General features: G+C 30.8%; 1 protein-coding gene across 1 annotated transcript in view; it reads left to right on the top strand.

The window, feature by feature from the left end:
* Nucleotides 1–21,819, top strand: part of LOC118184362 (single-minded homolog 2-like) — a 272,622-nt gene that overhangs the window by 58,403 nt on the left and 192,400 nt on the right. The window contains exon 2 of the mRNA XM_035354022.2: nucleotides 15,601–15,681. The gene's annotated coding sequence lies outside the window, so the exon portion shown is untranslated. The remainder of the gene's footprint in view (nucleotides 1–15,600; nucleotides 15,682–21,819) is intronic.

Below are 21,819 nucleotides of genomic sequence, written 5' to 3'. Positions count from 1 at the left end.
AACATTCTTCATCAAATGAAGCCATGTGCGATGACGACCCTTTAAAGTCTTCTCCGTAAGTGTCACAGAATGTAGAGTCTAAAATAAGTCATTTATCCTAGTTCAAAGAGTATTTACTCCCTTTGGAGAGAGAAGAACTTTAGCTTTGAGATTTAGTGTATTTTAAAAATTTAGTGTATTTGAAAGCTCTGCCTTTTTAATATGTTAATCCTAAATGTTGTCAGTTCTGAGTTTATAAATAAGTCGTTATACTGGAGCATAAATCAAAAACGAAAAGAAAATTGACTCTTTTTTTTTTTTTTTTTTTTTCTATTCTGGACAGAAATTAGTGTCTTAGAGAGTGTGTCCTAGGAATGTGATTATTGTCTTAGGAGTCTTAGAGAGAGAGCCATTTCTGCAAAAAAATGTAGCTTACTTATTCTAATTAAAAATTCATACTAATAAGAAAGTGACTTGAAGTCAAGCAGAAAAGATTCAAAAAACAAAACCGTTTCAAATTTGAATAATAATCATAAAAACAAATAAAATAAACTTATCTGTGATTCATTCATACTCAGGTCATTTAAATTTAAAATCAGTAAAATGTGTTAAGTTAGTAGCAAAAATTTACTGATGATTTTCAGTTGTTTTAAATATACCTTAAAGAAAATTTATTAGTATAATCTAGCATATAAAATCTCATCTGAAAAAAATAAATCCAGGGATATGACCAAGCCCTCACAAGAAGATGAACGAAAATAATCCAGAAATAGCCTTAGGGTATTATTACCATTTTGCGAAATAATCCTTTAATTATCTTCCGTATACAGTTCTTAAAATAGCAACAAAGCATACAAGCCTTAATTTATCTTTTAGAGTTATTCAATCTATTATATATTTCCAAGTAAGCAAATAAAAATACTTAATAAGTTAAAAATCTTTATTTTATTTTTAGCAAGGCTTTTTGATATGCATAATTGATATAAATTAAAATACATTTATTTCTAGTATAGCTAACTGATAGTTTTTAAGCGAGTTTTCAGCTTAGTTAAAATTAACGAAAGATGTTTTTTATCCCTTAAATCACGTTAAAGAAATACATTTATTTAAAAAATGAATTTAAGATTTTTTAGCATTAGTAAAAATACTTCAAAATTTTTAAGGGTGAATCTTTTTGTCGATGCATTAGAAGTCAATCTGAAGTCGTCAAACAGCAATTTTCTTTCTTCTCTCTCCACCCTTCGTTTTTGTATATGTGAAGAAGAAAGAGCAGAACGTGAGGACAGAGGAAATTTAAGTGATTGGTAAGGAAAGCAAATTTAGGGAGGGAAAAAATACAACTCTTTTCAAGATGAGATTACGGATGTTCTGAATAAGTTAAAAAAAAATATGATGTGTACACCACATGACTTCCTTGTACGGAGTATTAAATTACACGAATTTTTTCTTGCATTTCGTTTAAACTTATTGGATTGAATTAAATCTACTTCGCCGACAGCGCATAAACCACAATAGAATAAATGCATTCTTTAAAACTCACTCTATTTGTTTACCATAGCGACACTCTGGCGCTAGGTTCACTTAACAATATATTTCGTTCATATTATAACTCAGAATGCACAAAATTTATATCATTTAAGGAATTATCTAATCGTTGCCACATGTTCTATTCAAATACTATAATAAAGCTAGAACGATGTGTAAAAGAAATTAAGCAAACAAAACAAAACAGAAACAGTTTTTCACAGACGATTGAGTATTTCACATTCAATTAATTCAGTTCTCACTTCGCGACAAGGTAAAAATACATAAAAACTGAAAATATCTGTATTAAAAATTACGAAGTAAATCTTAAACACTTATTTCGTCGAAAAAATTCTAGAAAGGATTAAGCATAATTTAATTCGCAATAATAAATGAAGGCGTTATCTCGATTGGCAACAAATCCACTACTCTGCTGTTTCAAATGTAAACAAGCAATGGCCGGCATCAAAAAAATTATTAGGCTTAGCGACACCTAAACAATTTTAAAATTATTGATAATTCTAAAAATATTGCATACAGATTTACTAAAAGCATAAAAACCTTAACCGGAAGATAAGAACAACATAATTCAATCATTTTTTAAAGCAAAAGATATACAATTTACAAACATATAAGACTAAAGAAACTGAGATCACTGAGTTGGGTAACAGAGTGGATATATATATAAATATATTTATATACGTTTGGCGCGGCCGATTGCAACCACAATACGAGGTGCACATCTACATGTTATAGTAGTCCTATATACAAAATTTCAACGTTCTGAGGCTACTCGTTTTTGAGTTATGCGAGATACGTAGGTACGTACCTACATACGTTCGTACAGACGCCACGAAAAATTGTCTTCAGAATTCATTTTAAAGCAGTTTTATAATTTTTTTGGAGGAAAAGAGTCTTTTATTCTGTCCTTATGTACAGATATCACCAAAAAAACATCGTTAAATTGCATTCGAAAGCGGTCAAAATGGATATTTTCGTTGAAATATGCTGCCTGAAACTTTTCGCGATTACAATACTTCCTTTTTACTTCGTACAAGGAAGTAAAAAAAGAAGAAAAAAGAAAGACCTGACGCTCCTTGCATCAAATTAACCGGTAATATACGATTGTCAGCAGCATATTTTTATCCTGAAACATTATTAAAAAGATTTTTGATAATTTCATATAACTATATTATTAATAAATATATATTTTTTTAAACAGCCAGACACTTGCGGTTTGGCTGTAACTGTTCGTTCAGTTAGCTGCGTCGTCACTGAAAACGCTGGCCAGAGTTTGCACCACAAGGAGCAGTACCTTCTAGAAAGTAAACATTTCGTCCTCATTTTGATGGAGAATATCCGGAGGATTAGATCTGAAAGTCTCCCGCCCCTTTTTCTTTAGTAGCAAACTTTTCGAGAAGACTTTGTCGCAAAAACAGTACACACTTAAAAACATTTATGCCTTTTTCTGGTATTCGAATCCAAATCCAAGGTTATGACAACCAGCTCCCTTATCATTATGTCAATAAAGTGGCTCAGTTAAGAATTTAAAAATATATCATTAAAATTTAATTAAAAATTATTAAAACAATTTAACTCTTACATTATTGATATTATGTTTGTTCAAATAGCAGGAAACAGTGCTTCGAAGAAATTAAATAAAAATCTTATTAAGTATATAGATAGTTTTAGTTTTTACATACTTTAAAATATATTTTATTGTATTATAATTCAATACTCTACGGCAATTAGAGGTATAGCTGATTGATCTCCTTTAGAGATGTTAAACTCATTATTTAAAATGTAGTTAGTTTAGAGATGTATAATGCAATGACATTCTAAAAACTGACTGCAACTATCATTGTCTATCAATGAAAAGTATTTGTGACTTACGTTATTAGGTTTAGCATTTCACAGTCTCTGAAGCGGGTGCGTATTATAGAGAAGAATGCTAAACATAATGGGCGAGTGACAGTCAGTGCAGTAGCAAGCCTTATACATGAAAAGATGTTAGCTGCAATAGAAGAGTGTAGGAAGCTGAAAGATCTGCAGAAGAACATCATAATCAGTAATAAGTGATATCCTAGTTAGCACCTGGAACAAAAGGGCAAAAAATATATATTATTGTATGGATTTGTGTATGGGAGAAAAGGGTAGTCATTTCGAGCAGCTTCTGTAAAGAAATACTTTTGTTCTTCTTGTTTTAACTTCGAATTCTACAAATTTTCCTCTAAAACTACTTACTAAAACAAATTGAGTCAACTTTAAGACAAAGAAATAACTATTTAAGATTAAAATTGAAGAACCTTTTAAACGTACTGAAGAACAGAATGCGTCATTTAATATTTAAAGTACTTTTCTATAGGTTGATCTAAATTGTCATGCTACTATAAAAGGATACAAATTGGCAAATCTTAAGTTTAATCGGAAACTTTAGTATTTAGCGTAACGAGTCTGTAACCAAAATGTCTGAAACGGACAAAAAATTATAAATAAGTTTAGTAATATAAAGATCGAAATTTTAGTATTTTTAATATCATAAACTAACTTTTAGTAGCTTGAATTGTATTGCTAAGGTAACAAACACTGATTAACTCTCAATTTCCTCTCTTTTACTAAACCATTTCAGGGAGGCCATATAGCACCAAAAATGGTATATGGCAAATAATATGGCAAATAATAAATACTGGCAAAAAGCTGAAATATAGCATCGAATTTTATTTCGTGATAGAATGATGTTTTAACTTTCCCATTTACATAGTTTCTAAACAAACATTGCTAAGTATAAAGATGGACTAGTAACAAAAGACGTGAAATGAATTTTGTAAAATTATGTAAAATTAATGATACTTACAGCTTATATATTCAAATAAAAACTTAAATTTAAAATACGCGAACTCATTTTAAACACTATCAAGAAAAATGAACATTTAAAAAATTATTTATTTATTTTTTTAGTGGGGGGGGGTTGTTGCTAATAACTGCTGGCATTCATTGATTATTTAAAAGAAGCACGAAGTAGTAGCATTTACAAGCACTTCACGGTTTTCAGCAACTTACTGAGGTAAATGCTAGGATTTAATAATTTATTAGGCTTTTATAATGATAGTTTATATGAGGCAGAAAATATTATTGACTATAAAATATATGCCATTCCCAGCCTAAAACTATTTTTTTTAACTTTGTTGCACAGTTTCACACATATTCTTTAGTTCAGTTTGTAATTATAATCTGCTGTATTTAAATCACTTGTAATTTACTAAGGGCGTCTTTCATAATTCCTCAAAAAACAAGTAACATTAAAAAAAAAAAAAAAAAAAAAAAAGGGCTAAAAAAAGGCCTCTAGCCTTTTTTTTCTTTTTTTTTTAAGGACGTCTTTCATAATTCCTCAAAAAACAAGTAACATTTAAAAAAAAAAAAAAAAAGGGGGGGGCTAAAAAAGGCCTCTAGCTTTTTTTTTTTTTTTTTTTTTTCCAGATTTTATATTACGTCTAAATAGGCATTTTTTAAAAAATGTTTTGTTGTTACCTTTATTTTTTAAATAACATGTTCTTCGCACTTTAACCATAAAATTCAATTCAACAGCAATATCACAAAATAATTAAAAAAGAGCATATCTTTAGAATTTCCGATACAAAATCTCACGCGCTGGAGATAATTTGTTTTTCCCCGTACAGTGTTGCTATTTCTTGCTTTGAAATCGTTGAGTTTGCTTATCAAAATTCCTTACAGTTTTGCAAAATATGAAATAGGTAATAAAACACATTCAAGATGCCCATATTCGAGTGGAGGACTACTTACGTTGTTCAAAATTTGATGTCTTTAGGTACTGTAGTTTCTTCTCAGTACGAGAAACATACATACATTCATGGAGATTCTTTATTACTGAATTTCTTTAAATATAATTCAGGGCTCCAATATTTGGTTGGTTGGGAACAATTTGAAAAGTGAAACGGAGTTTATAGTGAACCAACGCAAAATGCCAAAGCGAATTTAATAGCTCTTCTGGGAAAATTGCCCCTTTGGGCAAAGAACAAGACAAAAAAAAAAAAAAAAAAAAAAAAAAAAAAAAAGAAGAAAGAAAGAAAGAAACTGAAACGCGTGCAATTCTCTGCGCTTCATAAACTTTAAACCATAAAAGCTGTTCTAACAAGAAACTACAAAAAACACTTCTTTAAATTGTAAATCAACAGCTTAAAAACAGTTCCAGTTTTCGGCTTAAAAACAAAGCACAAACACAGTCGCATTTCGAGAATCGAGTTGAGCGGCAGATGCTGCTTCCGCACAGATGGCGGCTTGTAATGAAGTGCCGCCTCTGACTTCACGAGCAATTGAGTTTGACACCAGTGGGTGCTTGCGGTAAATCTGTCTTGCCCATTTGTCACCCAAGAAAACGTTTTGAGTGAGAAGGGTGAGCTGCTCTCCTCTTCCCTTAGAGTCCCCTTTGAACTTTCTGAAATGTTTTGCCCTTTTGGCTGCATGCAAAATTCACACAAAGCAAAACTACGGATAATATGCTACTCTCAATGTGAGGTGATTAAGACGATCTTTTGTAAGAATTTCAGTTTTGCGTTTAGTATTATTAAGTACACAGTTAAGATTTAAAAGAGCAGATCACTGAGTTTTAATTATTTATTTAAATTGCAGATTTTCATGTAACTTAAAGATGTAAGAAATCATGTTGAAAAGAACAATTTTAGAATTTTCTAGTTTTTTTTTTTTTTTGTTTTTTTGTTTTTTTTTTTTTTTGTTTTTTTTTGTTTTTGTTTTTGTTTTATATCTAGATTTAAAAAAGTCGAAAGAAAACTTGATAAGCTTTTAAACTGACATTACTGGTTATCTTTTGCATAAATTCAGATCAGAATAATTTCATCTTGTTTTGTTTCTAACTCAATTTTCATGCGTTTTGTGTTATTTCATGGTTTTTTTTTAATAGTTAAACATTCTTAAATAATATCATGAACAAACTCAAAATGACGCTTTAAGTGCATATTATTAAAACAAACAAAAAAAATTTAAAGCATTTCAGTAATCATCTTTTGGCGTATAGGATATTAAATGATCCGAAGCAATAATAATATAAAACTCTGAAGTGTTTTTAGTGGGAAATAAAATAATATACAGTATTTCGAAATGTGCATGTTCTCAATTTAGCGGCTGTTTAAATGTAAATAAAAATTAAAATTCTGTCTTATTGTCTAATTGTATAATGATAATAATATGAAATTTACTGAATGTATTTATTCGAAATTTCGAAAATTGATTATTATTATTATTATTATTATAAGAATGTTATCATAGTTATTCACTTCATTAAATAATAGAGAAACTTTCAATGAAAATATTCTTAAAACACAAAAAAATCCCATTATTTTGCTTAATTTTCACTTAAGTGTATTACAATGTTATCAACAGATGTGAATAGTATGATTTAAATATTTGTGAAGATGAAGCTTATAATTTAATACAAATCAATAAACAAGCATCATTCATGCTTTAAAACGTATAATACTCACTTAAACCATTACGCTAAATGTACGTCAGATTGTGATTAATTTGTAATTTTCTAAAGTTAGACCTGTATCTTTGAAATCTAATAAAAGCCACTAGTTTTAAGTGTTAGATCAATAACTTTCTTGCAGTTTTTCGCTTAGTGCATACAGAACTGCTTTTAATTTTTTCATTTACGCAAACAGAAACTCACTTAAATACAAAATTTTCAAAGAGTTACGTTCAGTATCTTGCAAATTCTTTGCAAATTGTTTTAGTTATTAACTATTGGCTCGAAATCGCTACATAGGTTCAATACAAAATTGTTAATAAATTTATGCTTAGCTCTTATTCATCTTTCTTAGAATTTTTTGCATTCTTTTCTTTATATAAATCCATACTTCATAGACATACTATTGCACAATTAGCCAAATGCATTTTGATTCTTTATTTAATTAATTAATCTGTTTGAGTTCATTTCAATTCATTCGTTCCAAATGAATTCGCCCTACGCACTTATTGCTTGAAATATTCCCATGGAATTCCCAGAGAATATTCTAAGGAAATGGAAATTTGTGTGGAAATATAACTTTTTAAGAAACATTTAAAATTTTAAATAATCCGGCTTTTGTTCTTTTTTTAATTAGAAATCTAATTTCCAGTATTTAACTCTACAATTATAAATAAAGAAATTTTTTATTTTTCTGAACCTAAAACCTTATAACGTCTTGCGTGCTTGGCTATCGTAAAATGTATTTGAGGTTCAAAGCTGTTTGGTGAATTATCACAAAATATCACAAAGTACTGCAAAGTCAGGAGAAAGATGTAAAGGACACTTTAGTAACTCAAATCTGGTTTAACAGACGGCATCAACTCGTGCTTACAAAAGCAGAACTTTTGGCTTAATTCAAAAGTAATGAATAATTTAAAAATTAACTTTAGTCTAACTGCTCACAGGCTAACTATCACGCAAGCTGACTCTGACTCGAAACTCGGCGTAAACAAGCCTAATGGCACGTACAGCTTTAAAGCCACAAAATTCTAATCGCTAGAGAATAAGAAGTTAGCAACGTGGTGTCCAGGCAGGCAGAACATGCTCTAATTTCACCTTCCAAAACCTTAAATACTAACATCTTTCTGCCTCATATGAATACACGCTCGCTAGTCAGTTTGCATTCTGTCATAAAAGCGTGAGTTGAAAGCAAGAGCGATAGGAAAACTGCTTAAACGTAAAATAACTGTTAAGTGTATTAAATAAATCCCTACATGCTTTTCCCACGATTCAAGATAAAAATACAATTTCTTGAAAAATTCTAGGAAGAATAATAAGCCAGAATTGGAACAGATAAGAACAGATGATGGTGAGTAAATGGTGATGAATTTGGTAAGTTAATCGATACAGCACTCACAGAAACGAACTGGAACTTCCCATCAAGAAAGCTCAGATTTTTAAATCTATATAAAACTGCTACGTATAAAATTGCTACATAGTATGATAATCGAATTAAATTATCTGATTTTCAAAAGGTAGTTGTGTCTTTATAACAAATTACACTATTAAAACCTCTATTTCTATTGAAAAAAAACTTATTTCTTCTTCATTAATACGAATTTCATCACTAATACAAATGTGTTTTGCTTTTAAGCTATTGTGAAAGTAGAATTTCTACTTAAATTCTCATGTTATTATTATTTTCCCCCTTTCTGTCCTTTTTGAGATTAATTTAAAATACGACAGATTAAAAGTAAGGGAGCAATAGAACGTGCATTTAAACACAGAGAAGTGTATAATAGGCTTGTTGCATAATTATTTTATCATTTTAATATTATCGATATTAAGCTTGCGAATATTAGAAAGCTGCAACGCATTTAACCTTTGCGATGGCTCGTCCATTACAATTAACGCAAAAGGAATCAGAAGGAACTCCATTCTTGGTTGTTAACATAAATCTGAAGACGGGACAGGCCTACAGCCAGCCATTACCACTTCGTAAAAAACAAAGGCTAAGAATTCCGCGGAAAAGAGATACCCCGTCGTAAATAATATTCCCTCCTACAACCCAGCTGTGCTGGGTGGAATTGATGTTGGGTAGACCTCCCCCTTCGCCCACCAAACTTCGCGTGCCGTGTAATGGCCGTGCAATGAATCCTCAAATAAACAGGATTAGTCCCGTAAACATGACATGCGGAGTGAGTCAATGAAAGTCAAATGGAACTGCCTCTTTTGCGTGAATAATTCTTTCCACTGCAGCCCATAATACTTATTTATTATGGTTGCCTTTTTATTATGGTATTTATGATTATCCTTTTATTAACAGTCTTAAGCAGGGGTCTGCGAAATATGGCCCGCCTCCTGTTTTGAATTCGGCCCGTGGGTTAGTGCTGTTTTTTCAAAAATAAATCAAATTACGTGCTGTAATGCAACAGCCGATAGTCGAATTGAGTAGTGCTGAATAATGACTGCAAGGAGGTAGTGGCGTCGCACATATTCGTATTCCGTTTTCTGTCCTTGCCGTAGATCAGGGATCCCCAAACTACGCCCCGAGAGCCGAATATGGCCAGCCATGAGTTCTTTAAAACAATTTTATAAAATTTAAAGTAACAAATAGCATACACATTAACTATTTTATATAACAGCCAACCTAGAAATACATTGCCTATCATGCACGTCCTATATAAAACATATTATAAACATTACACAGCCGTTTCTAAATTTACAATGAGTGAAATACACTAACACTCTATATAAAAAGTCTCATGTGGATACACTTCACTGCCTCATACGCCCTATTAAATCGCACACAATTGTTGGCCGCGCTTCATTTAAACTTATTTCCTCGAATTTTATTAGAGATAGATTTCTCATTCAATCAATTCAGTTCTCAATTCGAAATACATAAAAAATCAAAACATCTTCAAACAAAACAAGAGTTTAAAATGTAAACAAATGGCAGTTTTATTAGGCTACAACTATTGCATGCAGATTCACTAAAGTCATAAAAATCTTAACCGGAATATAAGAACAATATAATTCAGTCCGTAAGGTCAAAGCGTATAGATCCAATCACAAAATTCTATCTGCCTCGTTTAAAAACGTGTATACTGTTCATCATATTGCATCGCCATAGTATGATGAATTAACTGGATTTTGGCCCTCGAAGCTTCGTGAAAGAGCCAATGGGGCCCTCGGCTTGAAAAGTTTGGAGGCGCCTGCCGTAGATGAAGTGCTTTGCTATTTCTCTTAGTTTCGCTTAAGCGGCATGCGTGGTAGTACTTATCATCTGTCACATCTCTGTGCGGTATTTTGTTCTTTTCATTTTTTTATATTTAATACTTATCGTCACTCTCAAAACCAGAGAAGAAGAGAAAGTGGTCGTGACTTTAAAGCAGAAATGAGAGTAAATTATTTTGTCATACAGAATTAAGACAAAGGGTTACGTTTATTATGTTATGACATTAGTAGCTGTGCAAAAATAGATATATGTTATCATTAACGAACTAAGCACGCAACACCTTATTCAAAACTCATAGAAAATGTACCCTAACTAGAAATTTTAAACAGAATGTCACAAAGTCAATTTATTCCTAAAAATAAAAACATGGCAGTGAAACAACACAGCAAAATTACGAATAGCTCTTTTATTAGCTCCGAAAGGAAGCCATTTATTGATACTGAGTTAATTAAATTAGGCTTTCTTGTATCAATCGAAGAGAAGTTCCTAAAGAAGATGGATTTCTCAGTTCTTCAGATACAGAAACTCTCAGAAGAGTTAAGTACATCGGGAGCTAGGTCAAGAATCAGTTAAAAGACAATAAAATTTTAAGTAATTTTCGTTGGCTCTTGAGTTGTTTCAGATCTTGAGGTAAGACAGTTACATATTTAAAAATCCATTTGACAATGCAATTGAGGAGCTTCTATCAAACCTGCAGTTGGAAGATGCACCTGAAGATGATATGCAAGTATTTAAAAAATGAATATAAGCTAATTCTATAAATCGTGCTTTACTTAGAGATCGAAATCGAATATCCCGACTCCCCTACCAGCAATTCCATAGCTCAGCAGTTCCATAGCTCAGCGAGATTTTTTTAAACTCAGAGAAATGATAGAAATATTTTTAAATAAGAAAAGTAGCACACAAACACAATTATTGAACAGTGCAAAATGAAATCGAACAGTGAAATTAGCATTTGTTTCAGGCATCGTGAGATATCTTAAATTGAATATGATAAAATTCCAGGGAAAATCTATACTCATGTGTGAAATATATTCTATTGTAAAATTAATATCGTTGAAAATTTGCAGTGTTTAAAACAAAATTCACACTAAACAAGTTTAACCATTCCTTATGTTGTAGAAAATTTTAAATATTAGTGAAATCTCCATTCCCAAAATACTCACAGCGGGTATATTTTCTGAACTATACTCGTTATTACAACAGCGTCCCACGAATCTCGATGCAAGTACAAAAGACATTTCAATATTTAAAAATCTATTTGACGGTGCAACTGTCATACCTTCAGCTGGAAGATGCAGTTGAAGATGATATTGCAAGTGGATATGCTAAAAATGATATTAAAAAATGGATCTAGCCTAAATCTTTTTGTAGTTTTCAGAAAATAAATACGATCAGTAAAAATCGCATGCACGAGGGCTTATATCTATGTTTGGGGTACTTATCAATATGAGAGTATAGCTACAGCAATTTAATACGTAAAATCACAATGCAAATCATTATTTAAAAGATGATAATTTGCACACAACATTAATGATAAAAAGTACTAACTTCGAAATTCGGTGTCTTGAACTATTAGAAGAAAACAATTACATTCATTGCATTACTAAACAATTAACTTCATCTATAACACGCTTATTTGTAAACGGAAATATTTTATTCGTTTTTCTTACAAGAGTCAGCAAAATGCGTATAAATATTATGTAAAAGATACCATATTACTAATAAAATATTTTGAACCACCTTTCCCCGCTCTCTCTCTTATTTGAATTATATATTTAAATATCTTCGAATTTGCGACTTGGCCCGCTAAGCCTAAAAGCTTTATGATTTGGCCCTTTCCATAAAGAAGTTTGCCAATTTCCGGGGTATTTTTTCAATATTTTTTAAAAGAACATATAATTTCAAGTCTTCTCGTTAGATAAAGCTAATTTATTTTAATTAAAACTGAGAAACAAACAAAAATATTTTGGCATTCATTGTCTAACTAAATAAGCCACTTTTAAAGGAGAAAAAAATTTCAGAGACCTATGGATTCATTAAATACTAATTTGAAATTATCTTATCGAATACTAAAAATCTGAAATCTCCTTGATTCTTTATTATCTTCATACGCCTTATATAGTATAAAAAAGTGTAATTTATTGCATATTCAATGTGATAGTTTAAGAAATAATAGCACGCGTATTATTCTGGTGTTCTATGGTTAGGACATCTAAAGATATGCTCATTTTAAAATTATTTTGCGACATTTTGTTGAAATGAATTTTATCGTTTAAATTCAAAGAACATGATATTTAATAAATAAAGGTAACACACAAGACGCCCCTTCGGACCTTTAAAAAAACGCCCCTTTGGACGCAATTTAAAATTTAAAACCTTTCAGTTTTTTTTTTTTTTTTTTTTTTTTTTTTAAGTCTAAAGGGGCGTTAGTCCAGAAGGGCTATTAATCTCGAAATGACATTTTGCGTCGAATCACTATAAGCGACTGTATCACTTTTCAAATTGTTGCCGCTAGATGTTATTGTTTATTATACTTAAAGAAATTAAATAGTGAAGAGTCTGAATGAATATATATATGTTTCTGGCATTGTGAAAACACTATGATACCATCAAATTTTGAATAACGTACTTCTCCACACGAATATGGGCACCTGAAAACCCGAATCTTGAATTTCAAATTTGTTTTATTATTTATTTCCTATTTATTTAATTTAACGAATTTTTGATTAAGAAACTCAACTATTTCAAAGAGAGCAGTGGCCACACACTGTACGGAATAAAATATTTTTATCCTTTGGGAGAAGCACGGGAGACTGTCTATCGGAAATTCTAAAGATATGCTGTCTTTGAATGCGTTTAGCTCAAAGGAGCGTTATCGCAAATGCTGTCTATACGTGTGTATGTGTAAATGAAAAAAAAACACCCATTCGGGTGTAATGTAAAATCGGTAGGCTTTCAGATTGTTGCCCACCAGCGGCCGAGCGGTAAAGTCGCTGAACCCTGGTAGTTCGGTCCGAGGTTCGAATCCCGCGAACGGGCTGGCTGCATGGGCGTTTTCGTGGTTTTCCCCATGTGTAACGTGTATACGAGCCAGTGTCCCTTAGAAAGTCCTCCACGAAAGGCATCCCTCCCCTTAGGCAGATAGCCCTAGTGTGCTTTGCCATAATTAAATACACCACACCTTTCAAATTGTTATTTTATTTTATTTTATTTTTCTATATGGAAATCATTAACCTCAGAAATAATGCTAACAAAAGAAATATTGAATAAAGAAATTAAAATATTTTAATTAAATTAAAATATGTTTCTGTATGTTTTTATTTCCACTGTAGCTAAAATAAGACCAGTTCCTATCGTTAAACTGAAACTTCAAAGAACCGTGTTTAAACTACTTTAAAGTTCGTCTACCTGGTCATTCTACAGACCGATATTTAGTAATCATTAATATAGTTTTTCTTTTAATTTAATTTTTATTTATTTATTTATTTATTCTTAGGATTTCTTAAATCGGGAATTCCATTGATTGAAAGCTAAATTGGAGTTAAGTCTGATCGAAAAGTAGGTTAATCAGAAATTAAAATAAAATGCTTAATCATAGTTGTTAGAACAAGAGAGAAAGCTCACTACCTGCACATGTATTAAATTTTCAGCTGTTAACAGCATTGCTATCAAACAAACTCACCGAGAGTGCAGAAGGAGAAAATGAAGTGGGAAATCATGTGATGAAAACACTGATCGACGAGACATTCTTGATCACAAGCATTCATGTCACTTAGTCACAAGCACTGAATTTCTCTATAAACCAGTTCAATCCTTTTCCATTATCAAACATCCGGGTGGCTTTCTTGATGATAAATTCAAACCTGTATGTTTGCCACATACATACATGCAGTTAAAAAATGATTTTTGAATTGTATGTTAAACTACTGCAGACAATTGTCACGAATGCGTAGACGTGCGTTTTGCTTTCATTACTCGCATTCGTAATTACGCTTCTCTCCTTTAACCATCTATTTTCTCATGTGAGAATGATATTGTTAACGAAAACGAATCCAGTATATGTGAAAGAGATTTCTTTCCTTTTTTCGAAATACAAGTAAAGTAATGATTTTATGAAGTTCCTGATTAATCGAATTTTTGGTTGCCTTTTATCATGGATATTCTAAACACATATATTTATAAGTAAATGCCACAATACATATTTGAAATATGCAGTTTCATAGGGAGCTGCATCTCCTTCTCTAAATCGATTTTCAGAAACTCTTGAAACTGATCACGAAGGAAGCGAAAAGCAATACTCACAAATACAGATCGGCGGACAAATCCGGATTCTACCCAAAATCGTCCTTTAAAAATTTTTTTTTTGTAAATATGAAATGTCTCTAAATTTTTACATTGTTTACTATTACTATATTTTGCATTTTTATAACTAAGAACTTCTTACAAATAAAGTTAGTTTTTTGAATGCTAGTTCACTTCCTTCATTCACTGTTTAAAAAGGTTTAAAAATTTACAACAATTTTCAGAATTCTCAAATGAATTGTTTAGGAAAAAATACAAAAAATGCTAAAAAAAGTTAGCCGTGTTCTGAATTCATAAATGAATTTAAATATGGCCCTAAATCAATCACTTATAGATGTGAAATGCAAATATTAAAAAAATTCATGGAAACATCCTATTACTTGCGTGAAACTTTCAGTGACTAAATTAGGCTATTAGAGGGCATTAGCATATTTTAGACAGAAGAGCTTCGATTTTAATTTATAACAAACAAAGCTCTAAGCTAAGTATATGGTCGGTTACACTATTTCTAAATTCACAAAATTCTTACTACTGGCACAACTATTAGCCTTAACGGAAGTCCTTAACGGAAGTCCTTAACGGAAGCAGGATGAAATTGAGGTATGCTGAATGCATAAATGTGGCTTGAGATTATCACCTATAGATATGAAATACAACTGCATAATTTTGCATAATGTTCTTGCCTGAGAGAACATTGGGACATGAACCATGATAGAGTTTAACTCAAATATATTTGTTATTATTTCTAAAACCATTAAAACAATTAACTAAAGTAATGAGCTCGAATGCTAATAAAATAACCTATTCTTGATACATCGGCTTAATGAGTGACGCGTATTCCATGGTAGGAATATTATCACATTTATATTATATATTAAATTGGCTGAGATGAATTTTGGCTCTGTAAAAAAGAATAATGAGTGACGCGTTAAGAATATTATTACATTTATATTATGTATTAAATTGGCTTTGATCATTTCCGACCTGTGATTAGTTTTATGATGATAATTTCTAGGATATTAAGATGCATGAACACATTTAATAAAATTTGTTATTTTTAAATTTTCAGGTCAGAGACACGAAAAATACAGAATGTCGAAGTCTCGTCAAAAAGAACATCCGGGCTAGCGAGGAGAAATCCTCTTTCCTTGTAAGTGCATTTTTTTTTCAATTGTTCTTTAGAATTCTTCTCCTACCCCCGGAATATAGGTTAAAAAGGAATTCAAAAAATGGATGCATTATATATTTCTATAGTTTGCTATCTAATTTGTCATCATACGAGATGGGAAAAAACTACTTCTTCAGAAAAGCATATATTAAGATGGCATTAAAGAAGTATCAATTACGTTCGAAGTTTATGATAAGAATGAAGAAATTATAATTTTAATCATAAAAGGAATCATCTTTGAATGAATTTGGCTAACAATAAAAATTCGTATTTAATTATTTATTTTAGATAGTTAGTTTTAAATCTACATACCATTTAAAAATTCCTTCAAATTCTGAGTTTGATTTTCGGACGTTTTTCAGACTTGTGCAGGTTCTTACACACAGTTTTCAAATGTGTTTTAAGAACTCCTTATTTCTTATTCATAGCTTTGTTTATGATCAAAAGTTTTCGCTTTCGTTGCGAAGTAACACAAATGACAATAAATTATTTACTTCAAAAATAACGGTCAGTAGAATGCAGAAATGTAATTTAATAAAGCCAAATTTAAATCTTATAGTTACTCTGTAATACCTTTAAAGTTTACTTATTTTATTGAAATATTTTCCACATAAAATACATTTTAATGACATGATGAGGTTGAATATCTATGAAATTCTCATATAGAATTTTCTAATGTGCTTACTCAATTTTTTATTTTTAGTTCTAATGTTTTCTCTCGATGAAACGTGGCTTATAATTCTGAAAATTCTTGATGCTTAAACAGAAGTTTTAGCATACATTTACCAATTCATTTGTAATATTCTAGCTTAATTAGTTTTTCTTTGAAAGCTAGAATATTGAAGAACTGTGTACGGATTATTCGCTGTATTCTTGTAAGTAATAAGTCCAAAGAAGGATTAAATTACCTTATATTCTAACTCAAAATGGATAAATAAGTAGCCCCTCCTCGGGCTTAGAATAAGCTTCCATTTGGGCTTTAACTCAAGATGGAAAATATAAACTAATCTAATACTAAAAAACATTAATCAGCCGAAGCTGCACAGAATCAACTGAAAGAGTTGGCGGTCATTTAAAATCACCTGTGTATACTAGTTGGCACGTAACAGTATGGCAAGAAAACAGTATGCTTAGGCTAGCATCAATAATGTGTCCAAAAGGCAGAACACACTCTCCTGCTGAAGTGACTCAGATTGCATAAATCTTCCTAATATATAGTGAGTTAAGGTCAGCCGACAAACAAACAAATCGTTGGAACAACGATTGAGTTTAATAACGTCACTTATCGAAAAGGGAGAAAACAGATACACACGGAATAGAAAATAGTTGCTTTTGAACAGACTTCTGAGTCAGTGATGTCATACTCTCAAAGATTTCTGGTCGGGAAGAGCAAACCTTGTAGTACACTAAGTTTGCTGTGAGTGACTAGCAAAGTCGTGACAGAGTAAAACAAATGAGTCATTTGCCTCAGATGAATAATTAGAGATGAGTATAAAAGCTAATTAGCTATGAAAATTTAGAAATATCTTTTAAACTAGAAATTATGACTGCTAACATACAGTTTGAAACTTATCAAGATGTATTAAAGTATCATATTTAAAACAACAACATTTTATCATAACTATAGCATTACGTTTCTGATTGATTTTATTCTCTCTGTGATATGCCCCAATAGTTAATTCTCTTAAAATATCAAGAGGTATTAAAATATCATATTTAAAACGAACAAAATTTTACTAAGATTATTTATAATAATTTTAAGTATTACATAAATGATTGTTTTTATTCTCTATGCTATGCCCGACTATTTTATTTCCTTTAATCTTCTTTCGTATCTGTTTTCTGGGGTTGGATAGCTCCTCTCAGTTTATGTTAACGCAATGTAGTATGAATACAATAAACAAAAATTTATTTAAATATAAATTACTTCATTCACATCATCGCCTTAGCGTAATCAGGTTATTTTGACACATGATTTATCGCATGGATTCCGTTACTTTTAACAATCTAGCTGAATTAAATTATGAATTAATAACACTATTTCATTTTCAAAAGGATTCAGATTTCACAATACTATACTGGTTTCCAACATTAAAATTTGTTGCTGGAACTAACAGATATTAAGTTAAAATACGCTTAGTGTAACAAACTGCATGTTCTAAACTTTTCTAAAAAGCTTTTCTGCCGATATTAGTAATTCTCTATTACCTCCTTTTAGTTTTTAGAGACATTATTGCTCTTACTTCGCCGTAACAAGCTTTCCAAAGTCCACTAACCAAGTATGGAAGGTAGCGCAATTATCTACAGTTCGTTATAATAGACATAACTCATTAAACCCTATTACAAAAGCATAGGGAGACTAAGGATATTTGAAAATGAAATTCATCCTATTATCAGCATTTTGCTTTACGTTTTGTGTAGAATTTGGTATTGAATGATATTCATTTGTTGGAGATTTTGTTTTGTACCTTTACTTAATTTGCGTCTGAATTATATTTTATAACTATATCTGGAACAGTTACACATACTGCTGGACAGATTAAATGAACCGCCGCATTAATCTGTCTCCTTCTTTGTCAAGATTAGAATGTAAACATGCAAGGTAAGATATGATTTCTTTTTTGTTTTTCGTTTTTTTCTTTTTTTTATAATGAAAAAATAATAAATTGTTTAGCACCATAGAAATTAAAAGAAAAAGTAAAGATTTAAAGTTAAGAATATTTCTTAGAATATTGAAAACAAACCATTTTATTGGAATATTTATGACAAACCATTCTCCCAGTTAAAATATAATTAAATATGATATAAAAGAAAATGTTTTAAGTAAATCCGTTCCTTTGATGCTAAGGCAACTAATATAAAAATATATTTTCAAGTCACGTTTCCTGCCAAAGAAATTTTAAGAATAGTTTCGGAAAGATAGAAACATAAAGAAAAGAAACAAATAAAAGCAATAAAACTATTGATTTAAAGATTTAAAAAACTAAAATTAAAATATCAAAATCAGACCAGGGATGGCATAGTCACAAACATCTTGAGAATAAGCTAGCTCATGAGGCGTAATGAAAGCAAATAATAAATAAATAAAATAAAGCATAATTAAATCTTAGTAATTTTAAAATTGTGCTCATGTTATAAAGGTATTGAAGAATACGATAACCTATACAAATATTATCAGATAGTCAGTCTGTAAGCCACGTACATTAGAGTTAACTGTATGTAAAGTTCTATACTCAAGCTCAAATAAGCCGTTTTCAATAGAAAATTATTTGACTGACAAAACATGGGCGAATATTAAAGTCTAATTCGTTTACTAACCTACTCTGCTTTAGAAAGGGGATTCTCTGATATACTAACGGAACTGTCTCCTATTCAAATTACACATGAAACCAACTCACTGGCCGTAAGCAGCCAACCTGTTCTCCATGAATACCAGGATAAGTTGTCAATTTTAGCCATGCAGACACTTGTAGTTACGAACATTAACAGAAACCCACCATTTAAACTTACCATTTTATTAGAACTTACCATTTAATAGTCGCTAAGAAGAATTTTCATTAACAAGAATGTGTTTTAAAAACCAACGAGTGAAGTTTTGCTCAACATATTGAAAAAAGACGGTTGGTTGATGCATTCTAAAGGTGAAGAAAAGAAAAATAAAGAAATGTTCATTGCAAATTCATTGCACATAACGGAATTCAAACCAACGATGGAAATACATTAGAATAAGTTTAGAAAGATCGAAAATTTTTAACATAAAAATTACGTTCAAGTCAGTGTTCATCATGGCCACGCCAGCGTTACTATATACCTAGGATTATAAACGTAAATTAAGAATTGCTATAGGTTTTTAAAAACTGTGGCTGCAAGTTATTTCAAATTTTTCATAAAAAAAAAACATAGCTCCCATTAAAGTATGAGATATTTGTTGATACAGGGCAGTATGTGGCAAACAACTTTGTGCAAAAAGAGCTATATACCAGCGTTGCCTGTCAGTCACTGTTAAATTGATTATTCTTATCTCTCATCTCAGTATTCCTGTTTGTAACATGCGTAATAGACAAACAAACTCTAGTTAAAGAACTTCAGCTACAAATAAGATAAGTACATCGGTTATTGAAAGGTAGGCATTAAATGATAAAGGATGAAAATAATAGAGTTTTGAAATAAAGCAATTTGGAATTTTTTTGCTATCTTCATGTAACTTAATATTACAAGAAACAGAAAAAATAAATAAAGTTTTGCAATTAAAAACGATAATTATCTATAAAGGCTCTCGCATTTTAAAGGGATTATGTCGTTCTTTAAAATTTTCCTGAAAGTATTCTTAAGACATGTAAATATGTTTAGCTTTACAGATAAACATATGAACTGAATTTGAACAGAAATGAGAAAGGTTAATATATCATTCTATGAAGAGTCACTTGATAAAGAAACTGAATTTTTGGAACAATATTTGTTCATTGTAAAAATTAATGAAATGTTAAATGTTTAATTCTAAGAACTGAAATAAAGATATGAAAAACCAAATGAATTTTCTTCTGATTTTCAATTTCTAACTGATGAAAAATTAATGTATCGGATTTAGTTAACATAATGGCAACAGCTTTGCACTTAAATATTACAATGATATAAATGCTGCAGAAACTCAGTCAGAAATATCTAGCTATAAAAATCTAGCTATTTCAATAACCTTAATCTAGTTATTTTAATTATTTTAGAGAGTAGGGCAACTATAAGCTTAGATCTTTTAAAAATAATTTATGAATATAGTTTAATTCAATCGTATTCGAAGATTAAAACAGTGTTAAAAAAGTCAGCAGTTACTGTTGCTAGTGGCTAAAGAATCAGCAGTATACTGCAGAAACCTGCTGAAGTCAAATTTAATTTTTATGCATAATGCGTTTAAAGTTTATTCTTTTATTGAAATATTTCCATAAAGTACAACGTAATTTAATGCACGATGTTCAGCAAGATGTGATCGAATATTATGAAATTCCCAGATGTAGAAAATACTAGCGTATTTAACTAATTTGTGTGACTTTAGCTATAACGTTTTCTTTCGTTATGGTTTTTTATGTAATTACGGCAGACTCGAGGGATATCTGCCTAAGGGATGCCTTCGTGGAAGACTTTCTAAGGGAACTGACGCGTATACACCTTACACATGGGGAAACCACGAAAACGCTTCACGGGATTCGAACTCGGACCGAACTACTAATGTTCAGCGACTTTACCGCTTGGCGGCTGGTGAGCAGTCTTTTGTTATGGAACATGGTTAGTAATGAAAACAAGAGAAATACGCCAAGTGAAATATAAAAGTAGTAACACAACAATAACAAAATAAACAACACAGTTAGATTTGGTCAAATCTACGCCAAACTGAAGGTTGTACCTTTACTAATTTTACGCTTAGTTATGTTAAAGACTTTTAATGCTTAAACGAAAGTTTATATCTACTAATACTTACTAATTCATCTCCAGGCACACCGCTGCTGAATTTCCTTTTTAGAACTGCTGTGCCTTGGAAAGTTGTTTTAGGATATTAGATGTAGCATATCCACTCATGTGATATAACTTTGAAAATAGGATATTGTTGACTAATTCATTTGAAACATATGAACCACGGTAAGTCGCACCAGATTGTAACTTTTTATAATAAGAGTCATTTTAATTTGTGTTATCATTTTTAATTTGTAAAATCGCTAAAACAGACCTAATAAATAGTAGTTATATTTATATTTATATTATAAATTAAACAACTGTAAAGGACGATAACTCGCCAACCAGTTAGATAACTCTGTAGTTAGCTGTAGATTGGAATGTCAGTTTTAACTCCGCGCTTAGAAATTAGCAGTTTAAATTCGCTTCAGAGGAGCTTTTTTTGATAAAAGTGCGATAAATACTTGGAACAGGTTTGGTTTGGTTTATTTAATTATGGCGAAGAACACTAGGGTTATGTGCCTAAGGAGAGGGATGCCTTCGTGGAGGACTTTCTAAGGGAACTTACTCATATACACGTTACACATGGGGAAAACCACGAAAACGCCCATACAGCCAGCCCGTTTGCGGGATTCGAACCTCGGACCGAATTACCAGTGTTCAGCGACTTTATCGCTC

Source organism: Stegodyphus dumicola, chromosome 9 (genome assembly GCF_044657685.1).
Source record: "Stegodyphus dumicola isolate Sdum_Otavi_A_Nest chromosome 9, ASM4465768v1".
NCBI classification, from domain to species: domain Eukaryota; kingdom Metazoa; phylum Arthropoda; class Arachnida; order Araneae; family Eresidae; genus Stegodyphus; species Stegodyphus dumicola.
The sequence above is the reverse complement of the archived record's forward strand: the minus strand, read 5'-3'. Positions and strand labels throughout refer to the sequence as shown.